The sequence below is a fragment of the Piliocolobus tephrosceles genome, chromosome 10 (genome assembly GCF_002776525.5).
Source record: "Piliocolobus tephrosceles isolate RC106 chromosome 10, ASM277652v3, whole genome shotgun sequence".
In the NCBI taxonomy this organism is placed as follows: Eukaryota; Metazoa; Chordata; class Mammalia; order Primates; family Cercopithecidae; genus Piliocolobus; species Piliocolobus tephrosceles.
This window is the reverse complement of record NC_045443.1, coordinates 116,380,825-116,394,155: the sequence shown is the minus strand read 5'-3', so window position 1 is coordinate 116,394,155 and position 13,331 is coordinate 116,380,825.

Sequence of the window (13,331 nt, the reverse complement as noted above, 5' to 3'; positions counted from 1 at the left end):
TCTCCCAGTTTATTGTCAGGTATCTTCAGGGCTATAGGTGCTCCACTTTGAAATACACGGCTTTAAATAAGAGGCAGACATGGAAATTTGGGGAGGCGGGTAATGTAGCCTAATACTAACTGTACATTGGAAGATAACTCTGAGCCTAGATATCTCTTGTCCATAATTTCCAGGGTCAGGGTTGCAGCAGATGTTTCTACAATCCCACATGAACTTTGACAAGAGGTCAAGCCTGTTACTTTTTTCTGGAATTTTCCAGTTGCTCTACTCATTCATATCACAACAATCTTTCACACATAAAGTTGACTTTTCCCAAGGACACGATAGTCCTTGCTGCTTCCATCAAATTTTATTTCCCCGTGGGGCCACGTGCTGCTGGGAGATAGATTCCTGTTAAATTGCTTTGATAAAGTTGATTATGGGCCTTAGATCCCTGAGCTTTCCTGGAAGTTACGATAAAGCTTTTAACTGAAATCTGTCTTAGCACTGACCTAATCTCAGGAGGGTCAGTTTATACTTCTTAAGGGTCACCCTGAAATATTGTGGAATCCTTATAGTATAGAAAAGGGATCCATAACTGATTGGGACAAGGGTCACAGACTTTTTTAGGAATCTGATGAAAGCTCTGGGCTCCTCTACCCTCCCCTCCAAAAAAATGCCTCTTGCGCAAAATGTTAAACACAATTTCAGGAGCAAGGTAGACACTCCAAAAACCTCATTCTGATATTAGGTTAAAATCCAGGGATAAGAATGTCAGAACTAGAGGAAATCGAAAGTATCCGGCCTAGTTGGTCCACTGAATAATAATGATAATCATCATCATTATTTTTAAAAATCACATATTATGTGTTTCTTATGTACTAACCACTCTGATGAGACTTTACATTCATCATGTCATTAAAATTTTACAATAATCCAGCCTGTTACATACCATGTCATCCCCACTCTACAGATGAGACAATCGAGAATCCCAGAGTTTAATCCCAGAGTCCTTACTTGTGGACAGCAAGCAACTGAGTGGCAGAAGGCAGCTGCCTCCTAGATCCATGCTCACATCTACTGTGCATTCCCACCTGGTTATCCATAGTTGCTGCTGTCACCCTTCCTACCAAGTAACAGGAACCCACTGATGCTACCTTAAGTACAAAAGGGGTTTATTATAAGGAAGGAGATTAGGGTGTCCTACAGAATGTATAAGCAAGGAATTAGCTGAATTGGAGAAATCACCTGGGACTTAGATATTGGTTCGCCATAGGAACCAAAAATAAAAGCAATCTGTCTGTTATGAAGCAAATGTTTGTGTCTCCCCAAAATTCAAACATTGAAGACCTAACCTCCATTGTGACTATATTTGGAGATACGGCCTGTGAAGAGGTGATAAAGGATAAATGAGGTCATAACTGTGAAGTTCTAATCTTACTACAGAGCTGCTACCTTTATAAGAAGCAGAAAAGACAGTCTTCTCTCTCCACCATGTGAAGACACAATGAGAAGGCAGCCAGCCATCTGCAAACCAGGAAGAGAGCCCTTACCAGAAACTAAACCCTGCCAGCAACTTGACCGTAGATTTGCCAGCCTCCAGAGCTGTGAGAAAATAAATTTCTGTTGTTTATGCCAACAGTCTATGGCGTTTTGTTATGGCAGCTTAAGCAGGCTAGGACACCCTCCTTCTTTCCCTCCAGATGAAGAAAGAAAATCAACAAAGGGAAAACTTGGAAACCATTTTTCCTCAGCACGAAGACTAGGTCACCGGATGAAGATGGCCTCTCAGAACCACACATACCCCAAACGAATGAAACACTGAAATTGCAAAGGTCGATGCCTCAAATGCCTAGAAGAGCCAGACAGGGAACAAAAGCAAGTGAAGTGCACTGGATGTGCACAAAAGGGGAGAGGTAGGGATTGCAGACATGCAAGCCACCACTCAGCACCAGCCAGCCTTGCCATGTAGAGATTCATGTCAAGTGTTGGCAGATTGTGCCCCTTCATTTTTTTTTTTTAAAAAGAAGTTCATAATCTGCATTTTCATATGAAATTCCCAGATTTTTAAACATTGCAAACTTGTGTGGTCCAAACTCAACACACATATAAGCTCCTTTCTAAACTGAGGGCCGCTAGTTTGTGAGCTATGTGTACAAAGCCCATTTAGAATCCAGATGCAGAGGACGTAGGGAGGGGAGAAGAAAGAGGACATGCAATGGAGTCATAGACCCAGATTCAAATCTTGGTCTTCCACTTCCTTGCCATGCAACCCTAAATGTCGCCTGACCTCTCTGATCATCCCGAGATAATCATTCTATTGCTTCCAGTATTTTTTCCAGTACAAATAATGCCACTGTAAAGATTGCTGCACAGATGTCATGTGTACTGCATGTTTCTCTGCAGGATAAATTCCTAAAGAGGAAACTGTCACGGATTGTATTCTCTAGAAGAGATGCTGAGGTGGAGTTTGGGTTGCAAAATGTTTATTAGGAACATATGTCCATGCATGAACTTGTATATAAAAGTTCATCGCAGCATTATTCATAATAATCAAAAAGAGTGGAAACAACCCAAATGTCCATCACTTATGAATGGATGAATGAAATGTGATATTTCCATACAATTGAATAGCATTCAACAATAAAAAGAAATTTACCACTGACACATGCGGTAACATGGATGAACATGGAAAACACTAAACATGGAAAACACTGAACATGGAAAACACTAAATATAAGCCAGATGCAAAGGGCCACATATTATATGATTCCATTTGTATGAAATGTCCAGAACAGGCAAATCTTTAGAGATGAAGATAGCTTAGTGGTTGCCTAGGACTGGGCGCTTGAGGGAAATGAAAAGTAAATGCTAATGGGTATGGGGTTTCTTTAGGGGGTGATGAAAATGTTCTAAAATTGATTGTGATGACAGTTGCACAATTCTGTGAATACACTAAATCTTATTTAATTGTACACTATAAATGGATGACTTACATAGTATATGCATTATGTTTCAATAAAAAAGGAAGGGAGAGAAAGCAGAATTGATCAGAGAAAAACGTCAAAATGACCATGCAGGTCCAACGAAGCCAGCCAACCAGGCAGAACTGAAACAGCCAAGCCTTTATACCCCTGTCTCATTCAGTTACTGCATGTCAACTGCCCCGGAAGGGCATGACCTTGGGGGAGGGAGCTCCCTGCAGCTGTCAAAGGGGCTGACAGCTGGAGGCCATCTGCTGACCACACTCCTGTGGCTGGGCAGCAAGTCCTGCCTTAAAGGGGGATCTAAGAAGCGCATCTCCATGTCTACCTCACCAATTCTAAAAGGAAATTTAATTAATTTTGATAGATATGACCACACGACACTATTGTCCCTGTTATCATTGTCATTCAAGAATTCTTCGCCCACCAGTAACATTTTTATATCTGGCAGATGGGATCCCATTGAACAACAATAAGAGCTAAATTTTAGAAGACCACACTGAGGAATACCTAAAACGCCAGGTGAAAGACTTCATTTTCTCTTGTAAGGATCAGGGAACCCTAGCATGGTTTTGTTGTTTCGCACAGAAAACTGACACAATGTAAAGCTACATATTAGAATACTTAACTCTAGGGACAGTATGCAAGATGGACCAGAAAGAGAAGACCCAGAAGACAGGGAGACTAATTAGTAGGCTATGGAAGTCACCTAGGCATGGGGTGGGGACAGTAGATGCTTGCTATAGAAAGGAAAGGAAAGGAGAGAAGAAAGAAGCTAATTCATCTATAGGTGAATTAGACCTGCGTAAAGCGAGAAGGTGACTCATTTTGGTTTGAACCCAAGGGTAGATGCTCAGGCCGTAACCCACCGTGATACTGACCTCCTAAAAATCCTCCACATTTATCCATATCCCTCCATTTCCACTAACACCACTGCCATATTTTGCTCGGAAACTCCACCAGCCTTCATACTGATTTCAGAACATCCATTCTACACTTGCTATACTCTATTCTCCTTAGAGCAGTCAGAGAGATGTTTTTAAAACTTAAATCAGGTCCTGTCACTCTCAGGCTCAAATTCCTTCAATTACTTCTTGTCCTCAGTATAAAGTACTATGTCTACAGGGCCCTCCATTGTCCACCGCCTGCCCACCTCCCCAGCCTCACTTCTTACCACTCCTCCATCGCTTCCTTGCTGCTCTTCCTTCAGTGCTCTGAAAGTTCCATGTTCCCTTTTGATTCTGGGCCTTCACATATCCTGTTTCTCTGTGCTCAACATTCCATAGTCTCTTGCCTATTCATATGTAAACTGCAGGTGTTGAGTTAGATGTTGCCTATTCCAGGAAGCCTTCCTTGGACAAGATGCCTGCGTTGGATTGTCTACAAAGATGGCACCAACAGTTCTCCATCTCTGTATGCACCCGTGCTGCTCTTCCCAACATGAGATGGAGTGTGTTTCTTCATCCTTTGAATTGGGCTTACCATGTGACTTGCTTTGAGCAATAGAACGAGGCAGCAGTGATGTTCTGGGGCTTCAGAGTCCAGACCTTAACAGACTACAAAGCCACTTCTGCTTTCATTCAGAGGGGAACACAGCCACTGTGTAAAGCAGTCTGGGCTATCCATCACCATTTGTGATGCACAAAGTTGGAGGTGACATCGGAGAGCTCTCAACACAACTAAGCTTGGTTGAAACACCTGGAAGACCAGGTCCCCATTCATACGCGTGTAAACCATGCACAGGTGGCAGAAGAAATCAGAATCCTTCTGTCCCAAGGGGCCTTGGAGACCCTGTTTTTCTCCCAGGGCTGCCACTTAGTCATGAGATAAAGCAAGGACAGAGTTTCACTAGCATAGGAGAAATGTGACTGTAATGAGTGCAAGCCAACCTCTGCCTCTGGGACAGGTTACACCTCTACTGTCTCTTGAGGAATCTACACCCTCAGAAGTCCACCCCCACCCAGCCCTCAAAGACTATGGGATCCTTCTGGGTGAGTATTATATACAGTATCCTTTCATTTATGTATTTCAGAATCTAGCACTTCCTTAGCTCACATTAAATACTCAAGTAATGTGTGTATGATATAGAAAGAAAGGAATGAGAATGGGTTGGATAGAAAGGGAGGAAAGGAATGGCCATTTGGTATCAACTGTGTAGCCTTGGCAAGTTACCTACCTTTTCAAACCATCACTTATCTTCCTCATCTGTAAGGACATATGGACATAATGATAGTACTGTTATCTAACGTTTATTGCAGATGTGATTACTATATGCCAAGCGCAGGTTCAAACCTAATATCTCATTTAATCCTCATAGCCTACAAAACCCCTACCATTACCATTCACATTGTATTCACTGATTTTTGTTGTATATTTGTATGCTTCAAATCACTCTCACTTTGTTTTGTGTTGATCTCTGCAGTTCTTTGTTTGTTTGTTTGTTTGTTTGTTTGTTTGTTTTCTGAAACCACATTTCACAGATGAGGAAACCAAAGCACAGAGTAATTGAGTAACTTGCCCAAGATCACATAGTGTGTAAATGGTGGAGTCAGGATTCAGCCCCGGTCCTCTCAGGCACACAAGGTAATTCTAAGAGAACTAAGTGGAATTATGAATGTCAAGTGCCTAGCACAGGGCTCAGTATGTGTGGACTGTTGTTAGGAGTAAGGGAGTGGGGGAAGAAAAATAGAGGCAACAGCAGACCTCGCCTGTCTAGTTTCTTTCTTGTGACTGTTCCCTCTCCCCAAATACATAGAATTGGATCTATCATTACCTAATGATTGGCCCTTTTATTTTATGTATGGTACTTTTCAAATAATATAATGAACACTATGGATAGAACTGGAAGGCCATGATCTTAAGCAAAACAAGTCAGACACAGAAAGAAAAATACTACATGTTCTCACTTATAAGTGGGAGCCAAATAATGTGTACACATGGATGTAGAGTAATAGACACTGACTGGGAGGGGCGATGGGGTGGGAGGAAGGTGGATGATAAGAAATTACTTAATGGGTATAAAGTATGTTATTCAGGTGATAGGTACCCTAAAAAGTCCTCACTTTACCACTATGCAATCTATACACGTAACAAAATTATTCTTGTACCCCATAAATGTATATAAATAAAAATAAAATAAATAATATAATGAACACCATGGACCCACTGTCCAAACCAAGAACCTAAATATTAACGATAATTTCATCTACCTATCTGCTCCTCTCCTCCAACTTCCTGCCTTTCTCTTCCTGGTAGCCACAATCCTAGATGTTGGATTGATCATTCCATTGATTTTTTTTTTTTTTTTAACATACGTATGCCTAACAAGAAATTGCTTCACCTTGCTTGTTTTTGACTTTATAATTTCTAAGTCTTTCCATTATAGGCTCTCACTTCTTTTGTTGGAGTTAAATTTTACAAGTTCACCCAGGCCATCACGTTTGGCTGTGTGGGATCTTCAGTTTACGAGGCTCCCCAGCTGAGGGTGCCAGGGGTGCTGAAATCCAGCCTGCAGCTCCTCTTGTCTTAAAGGTGCCATTCTCCCATGAGGCCATTCACCTTGGAGGTTGTAACCAGCTGGAGAGGGGACCATTTTCTAATCTGCACAAAGGCACAGGAGAGGTTAATGGGGGCATGAAAGCACCACCCCTGGACCATCAGCTACCCTTCTCAGCCCCATGATGTTCAAGGGCAAGGTTGAGTCCACTCAGGATGATAGGTAGGAAGTGACCCACAGTGACAGCCCAAGAGACAGCTGCATCATGTGAATCATGGTTCCTGCTAGAAGCTCGTTGGCCTCACTCCATCTGTCCATCTCTAACCTATCAGGAGGGATTTCCTAATCAAGTTCCGGAAGCCTTAAGATTTATGTCAAGGGGCCTCAATTTATTGAATTAATGCTGCTGAGCAGAACTGTAGCTGTTAAACAGTGTGGAGATCTGGATTTTACAGCAATGTAACTAACAAGGCTATTAACACAAACTGGGCCTGCCGCTGACATTTATAACACCATAAATCTCTGTTCCTGCTGGAAGTATTTATGGTGTGGCAGGCACTCAGAGTCCACTGCCTTTTGCGGTGCTCTGCTTTTGAGACTCAGCAGGGAAAAAGTGTGGCCCAGTAAAGGGATACAGTCAGGAGGAAGGAGGAAGAGAATGAAGCCTAGACTGATTCTCAGCTCCCACCCCCTCTATCAACTTGAAACACCGGCCATTGCCAAGGGCGGCTTTTGATTTTTCTGTTTTTATTATGCAGTATGTATTTATTTACCATTTAGGGAGCACTTACCATAGGCTAAACCCTTTGCCAATGTAGTCATTATGAATTTCCTAGCATCTTCTCAAGAGTGAAAACATATTAGCTTCGTGTGTGTGTGTGTGTGTGTGTGTGCATGTTCCCACTGCACTTAATTTCTGTCTTGAGTCTCCCAAACTCTCTGAAGCAGAACATTTAATCTTGTCACTTCCAGGTAAACTCAATCACTTTAGTGATTTTTATTCTTCTCATTGATTTCAGGTTAAACCAAGTCAGATTTCAGATTTTCTCACTCCTTCTCTCTCCACAGGGAAGATACCAAGGGGTGTTTAGATCTTGCCATGCCTTCAGTGGGGAGGAATGGCCAGGTCTGTGTTTTTGCCCATTGATACGGTATGGCTGTGTCCCCACCCAAATCTCAACTTGAATTGTAGTTCCCATAATCCCCACGTGTTGCAAGAGGGACCCGGTGGAGATAACTGAATCATGGGAGCTGTGTCCCTCATCCTGTCATTGTGACAGTGAGTGAGTTCTCATGAGATCTGATGGTTTAAAGGTGTGGCACTTCCCCTCTCACTCTCTCTCTTCTGCCACCATGTAAGACATGCCTTGCTTCCCGTTTGCCATGATTGTAAGTTTCCTGAGGCCTCCCCAGCCATGCAGAATGGTAAGCCAATTAAACCTCTTCTCTTTAAAAATTACCAAGTCTCAGGTAGTTCTTTATAGCAGTGTGAAAATGGACTAATACGCCCATCCATGTCCTCTACTGGCATCCATGAAGATGTAGCCTGTATCATGATGCCCTCGCCCACATCAGCTGCCCTCTGGCATGGAACACACCGTCTCTAATCCTCACATCCTTTGCTGCAGTCCCTATGTCTGGGCCACAAGAAGACTTGCAGAACTCCTAGCCCACTCTCTCCCTTCCCCCTAATCTTCAAGTCCCATTTAGGGGCCAGGGACCATGACACCCCAGGGACACTGGAAAGGCACACATTCTCTCGCTCTCTCTCTCTTTCTGGATTTCACATACCCGACCATACCAGCCACCATGCCCATGCTCCCTCTACCTAGTGCACCACATTGACATGAGTGTCATCCCCACCAGGCCTGCAATCTCCCTTGGCTTTTCTTTCACCCAACATATTGAGTCTTTTTTAGTCACCATTCTTAGCACTTTACAAGATGTGCTTCATTTATTCCCACCAACAACTCTCTACAGTAAGATCCGTTATTATCTCCTATCATAGCTGGGGAAACAGGTTCAAACACTTAAGTCCCCAACCTAAGGTCACACAGTGTGATCAATGATGTTTATATGCCAACTTGACTGGGCTGAGGGATGCCCAGACACCTGGTCAAGTATCATTTCTGAGCATGTCTGTGAAGGTGTTTCTGAAAAAGATTAGCATTTGAATTGGTGAACTGAGTAAAGAAAACCAGCCCTCCCCATCGTGAGTGGGCATCATCCAATCTGTGAGGCCCTCAATAGAATAAGAGGGTGGAGGAAGGGCAAATTGGCTGTCTCTGCTCGAGCTGGGATATTCATCTTTTCCTGCCCTCAGACTTCAGGAGTCCAGGTTCTCAGGCCTTTGGACTTGGATGAATTAAACCACCTGCTTTCCTGGTTCTCCACCTTGCAGATAGCCTTTTGTGGGACTTGTCCACTTTCATAATTGTATGTCCCAATTCCCCTAATAAATCCCTTCTTCTATATCTATAGTCAATTGGTTCTGTTTCTCTGGAGAACTCTAACTAATGCACACAGCCATTAAGACATGGAACTGAAATTTGAACCCAGATAGCCAGGCCTCACCAGAGCAGTGAGACCCCCACAGAATCCAAAACTTAAAGTGGCCCTGCTCCCTAACACCTCTCCAGGGCTTTGCCCCAGAGAGGCACCGTTCAAAGTTCCACTTGAATCTAAGTGTTTAACTTTACACACTTCCTGCAGTCTGGAATTTAGGGAATTTGGGGTAATAAGTAATTGTTCATAAAAATCTTTCTGAACTCTTGTTGCTGTCAAGAAGATCCCAGCCTTGTGGACTTCCACAGCTACAGACGTCACTGGAATCCTTTTTCCCTTAGGGTAGTAAAGGCCAAGCCTTGGGTCTGAATGGAGTCTAGGGTGACAAGCAAACCTGGATATTTCAGGATTCAAAAAACCCCACAGAGGTTGAAGTTTCACTCTTCATCCACAACCACATTACCACATTCAACCTCACAGCAACCCAGCTGAGAAAGATATAGGTGGTCTTTCCCTTTGTGCAAGAGAACCCAGCCTCCAAAACATTGAATGGCTTTTCCAGAGGAAAGGAAGGCTGAGAATTTTGGGAACCAGAATTTGGACTCGGGTCTGGGTTTCTGGAGGAATCACTAAACTTCATTTTCAAGGCTCTAACAAAATCCACTATATGTGTACACTACAGTTTACTTACCTAGTCTCTAACTGTTAAATAACTGGCTCAGTGTTGTAAAGAATGCTGCCATGAACAACTTCTTAGCTGTATCTTTGGATACATTTGTGTTAATTTCCTTAGGATAAATTCCTAGATGTGAAATTACGAAATTATGGGATTTGGGGCTGTGCATATGTACAAGGCTTTTTGATTTATTTTACCAAATTCTTCTCTATAAAATGTGTCTGAATTTGCCTTCCCACGCCACTCTGTCAGATTGTCTACTTCCTGTTGGTACCCTCACTGGGTGCTCTCATTTTCTACAAATCTTTCCATTTTAGAGGTGAGAAATGATGTCTCAAGGATAGTTTGATTTGCAATTTTTATTACCAGTGAGGTTAAATCAATCATCTATTGAGTAACTGCTCCAAGTTCAGCAAAGAGAAGAGGAGTTGGGAGGAGTAGTAGCACAAAGACAGTTATTTATCAACACAAGGACCACACAGCAGCAGAAGACAGCAGCCCAGGGACAGCATGACCTGATGCAGAACTAAGTGCCAGAGGAGGTCAAAATGGAGTTTAGTGGGAAAGGGCTCAGTGCCTGTCTGTCCTGAAGCTGAAAGGGAGACTTTGAGGAGGAGGAGGCAGGACTGGAACCCTGAACCACTGGAAAGTGCCACCCACGCACTGCTTCTTTCAGTTCCCCAAGGGCTCCACCATCCTCTTACCTCCCAGCCTTTGCTGTTTCCTCTGTCTCTCTCCCCTTTGCTTTGCTAAGTCCTCCTCCTCACCTTTCTTAAATCTTAAGATCTAACATCTTAAATCTCTCTTCCTCAAGAGAAGCCTCTCAGACCCCAGAACAGTTCAAGTCCCCCTGTTACGTGCTCTTGCTGTGCCCTGTACTTCTGCTTTAAAATACATATCATAATAACAATTAATTGTGTTTGTAATTATTCATGTCATGTTCCAGACTGGAATCTCTAAATAGACTATAAGCTCTAAGAGTCTAGACTGTATCTATTTTGCTCACCTCTGGGTTCCAAAGACCTAATTTGGTACATAATAGGACAAGATAATCTAGATTAAACCCAATACATAAATAGGTTTACTACTTTTTAATTCTTGTCTCTCAGCTGTAAATCCACTCTTTATTATTCTGCTTTGTACTAGTGGTGCTACCTCTGCAAAGTGCATTGCTTTATTGCCGGCTGGATTTCTTTGTTGGTTTTGTCAATAGGAGGAGATGTGAAACCTGGAGGAGGGGGAAGGGACTTGCTCTTTCTACCTGTTTGCATCCTGTCCCTTTAAGTACCTCCCCAGGAAAGCAATTTTCCCAATCTTCTATTCCCTTCTACCCCAACCCTAATTTCTCCCTCCTCCCACCACCTCACTTAGGTTAAGTAGTTCCTATCTCCAGTTGCTTCCAGCACTCCTAGAATCAGCCTGTTTACGCCCTTACATGGATACCACTACAAACCAGGGGTGTCCCTTTATCAGAGGTTTAAGCTCAAGCTCCATGATCCCTCCTCCCAGTTTCTAGGTTTTGAGAAACACGTGCCCTTCTCTTTGTTCCCCCACCTATAGGGACAGTAGCTGCTTCCCTCAGTTATTATATCTGGGCTATGTCATTGATCTGCCTTCACTTTTCCATCCTCCATAACCTGTCCTTCCAAATCTTGAAATTAAATTCTCTCTGTTGAAATACCTAATGTGGTTTCTATCTTCTTCATGAGACTCTGATGATGTAATTGACATTCAAGTAAAATTTCATTAAAGCCACAGATAGGTTAGAAAATGGCATGAACAACTCACATCAACACTGGATGATTGAGCATCTGTGATGTGACTGGCATCTACAGGCACATCAAGGGCATGAACAACTCACATTAACACTGGATAACTGAGCATCTCTGATGTGCCTGGTCCTGGAGACTGAGAGGTAAAACAGAAACAGAATGTCCCAGAAGTGCCCCAAATATTTTACTTTCAAAGACAGAGCAGAACCCCTTTTCTCCCACCTCCCTGCCTAGATAAGAAGAAGAACCCCTTTTCTCCCACATCCCTGCCTTTTAAAGGGGAGCAGTTATCCCTCTGCTTTCCGTACTTTGCGATGCTATTCAATGGATCTCCAGTGGCATACTGAGAACAACAGTCCTTTGTTGTGCAGGACAGACTTTGCAAGAAGCTTGTCGTCTTTGGCCTTCTCAACTAAACAATAACACCTCTCCTCCAGTCATTTTGTCAGCCAAAAATGCCCCCCACAAATTGACAAATGCCCCTTTGGTGCGGCCCACTCTCCCTGATCACTATGAGGTCACCCATTGAGGAGATAACCCAAGGGAGGAAGAAATCGCTAATTATTTCTGGCATTATCAGCCCCAGCAGAGAAACCTTTAATAAATGTGGAAGATGGTGTAGTTCTGCATGAGATCTTCAAATTAACAAAGACAGCCAGCAGAATGCAATCCAACAGAGGGTGTGACAGGGCGGCAGGCCGGCAGGGGGTGGGCAGAGGAAGAAGGAAGCCGGAAACCTAATTAGCCCGGGCTGCTCATATCTGAGCCACTCCGCTCCCAGCTGCTTCCTGACTCATGACATGTTGAAAATGAAATCATTAGCAAGCACTCACACACAGTTCCTTGTTAGAGATGGGTCCCAAGTAGGTTTAATTGTAAGAGGAGAAATGGGGAGGAGGTGGAGCATGAAAGGAGAGGAAGAGAAATGGTATGTGACAGTTGACCGTGGGTCCCACACACACAAAATGGGGTATTTTTGAGAAAATGGAGGTTTTCTCTGCTTCTTCCCCACTCCCTTCCTTCCACCTGACTCCACCCCTCACTGGTGACTTGTAGCACACCAGTTCTTAACAAGCTAGGTTGGCACCCTGTTATGTATGGAAATTGGTTATGAGAAGTGGGAAAAGTAACCACCGTGTGTTAAAAAAATAATCACAACAGAATGAAAAAATAACAAAATCTGACAGTTTTCGCCCTTCCTTCTATACCTTTCTTCCATCCTTTAAAAATACATATAAATTAAAATAGACTCGGCCATGCACAGTGGCCCATGCCTGTAATCCTAGCAGTTTGAGAGGCCAAGGCAGGAGGATCATCTGAGGCCAGGAGTTCGAGACCAGCCTAGTCAACATAGTGAAACCTCATCTCTACTAAAAATACAAAAATTAACCAGACATGGTGGTGTGTGCCTATAATCCCAGCTACCCAGGAGGCCAAGGCAGGAGAATCACTTGAACCGGGAGGGAGGCTGCAGTGAGCCAAGATCGCGCCACTGTTCTCCAGCCTAGGCGACAAAACAAGACTCTGTCTCAGAAATTAATTAATTAATTAATTAATTTTAAAAATAGATTCAAGGTGTCTTTAGTAATATCATTCTCTGTCTCTTATATTCCAGTATCCTGTCTTACATGGCAGACTACATGGCAGAGGAAAAATACAGGGTTCCAGGTATGGTTTACAACCCCAACCAAATTCACATTCCCAACTCAGTTATGAATAATGTTTGTTATTTGTTCTTTATTTCACATGCCCATCTACCATGCCAGCAGAAAAAAATGTTTTGACTTTTTAGATCAGCATAGCATAGCATGATAATGGAACTTGAAGTCAGATAGAACTGAGCTCCTGGCCAGGTGCAGTGGCTCATGCCTGTAATCCCAGCACCTTGGGAGGCCAAGGCAGGCAGATCACTTGAGGCC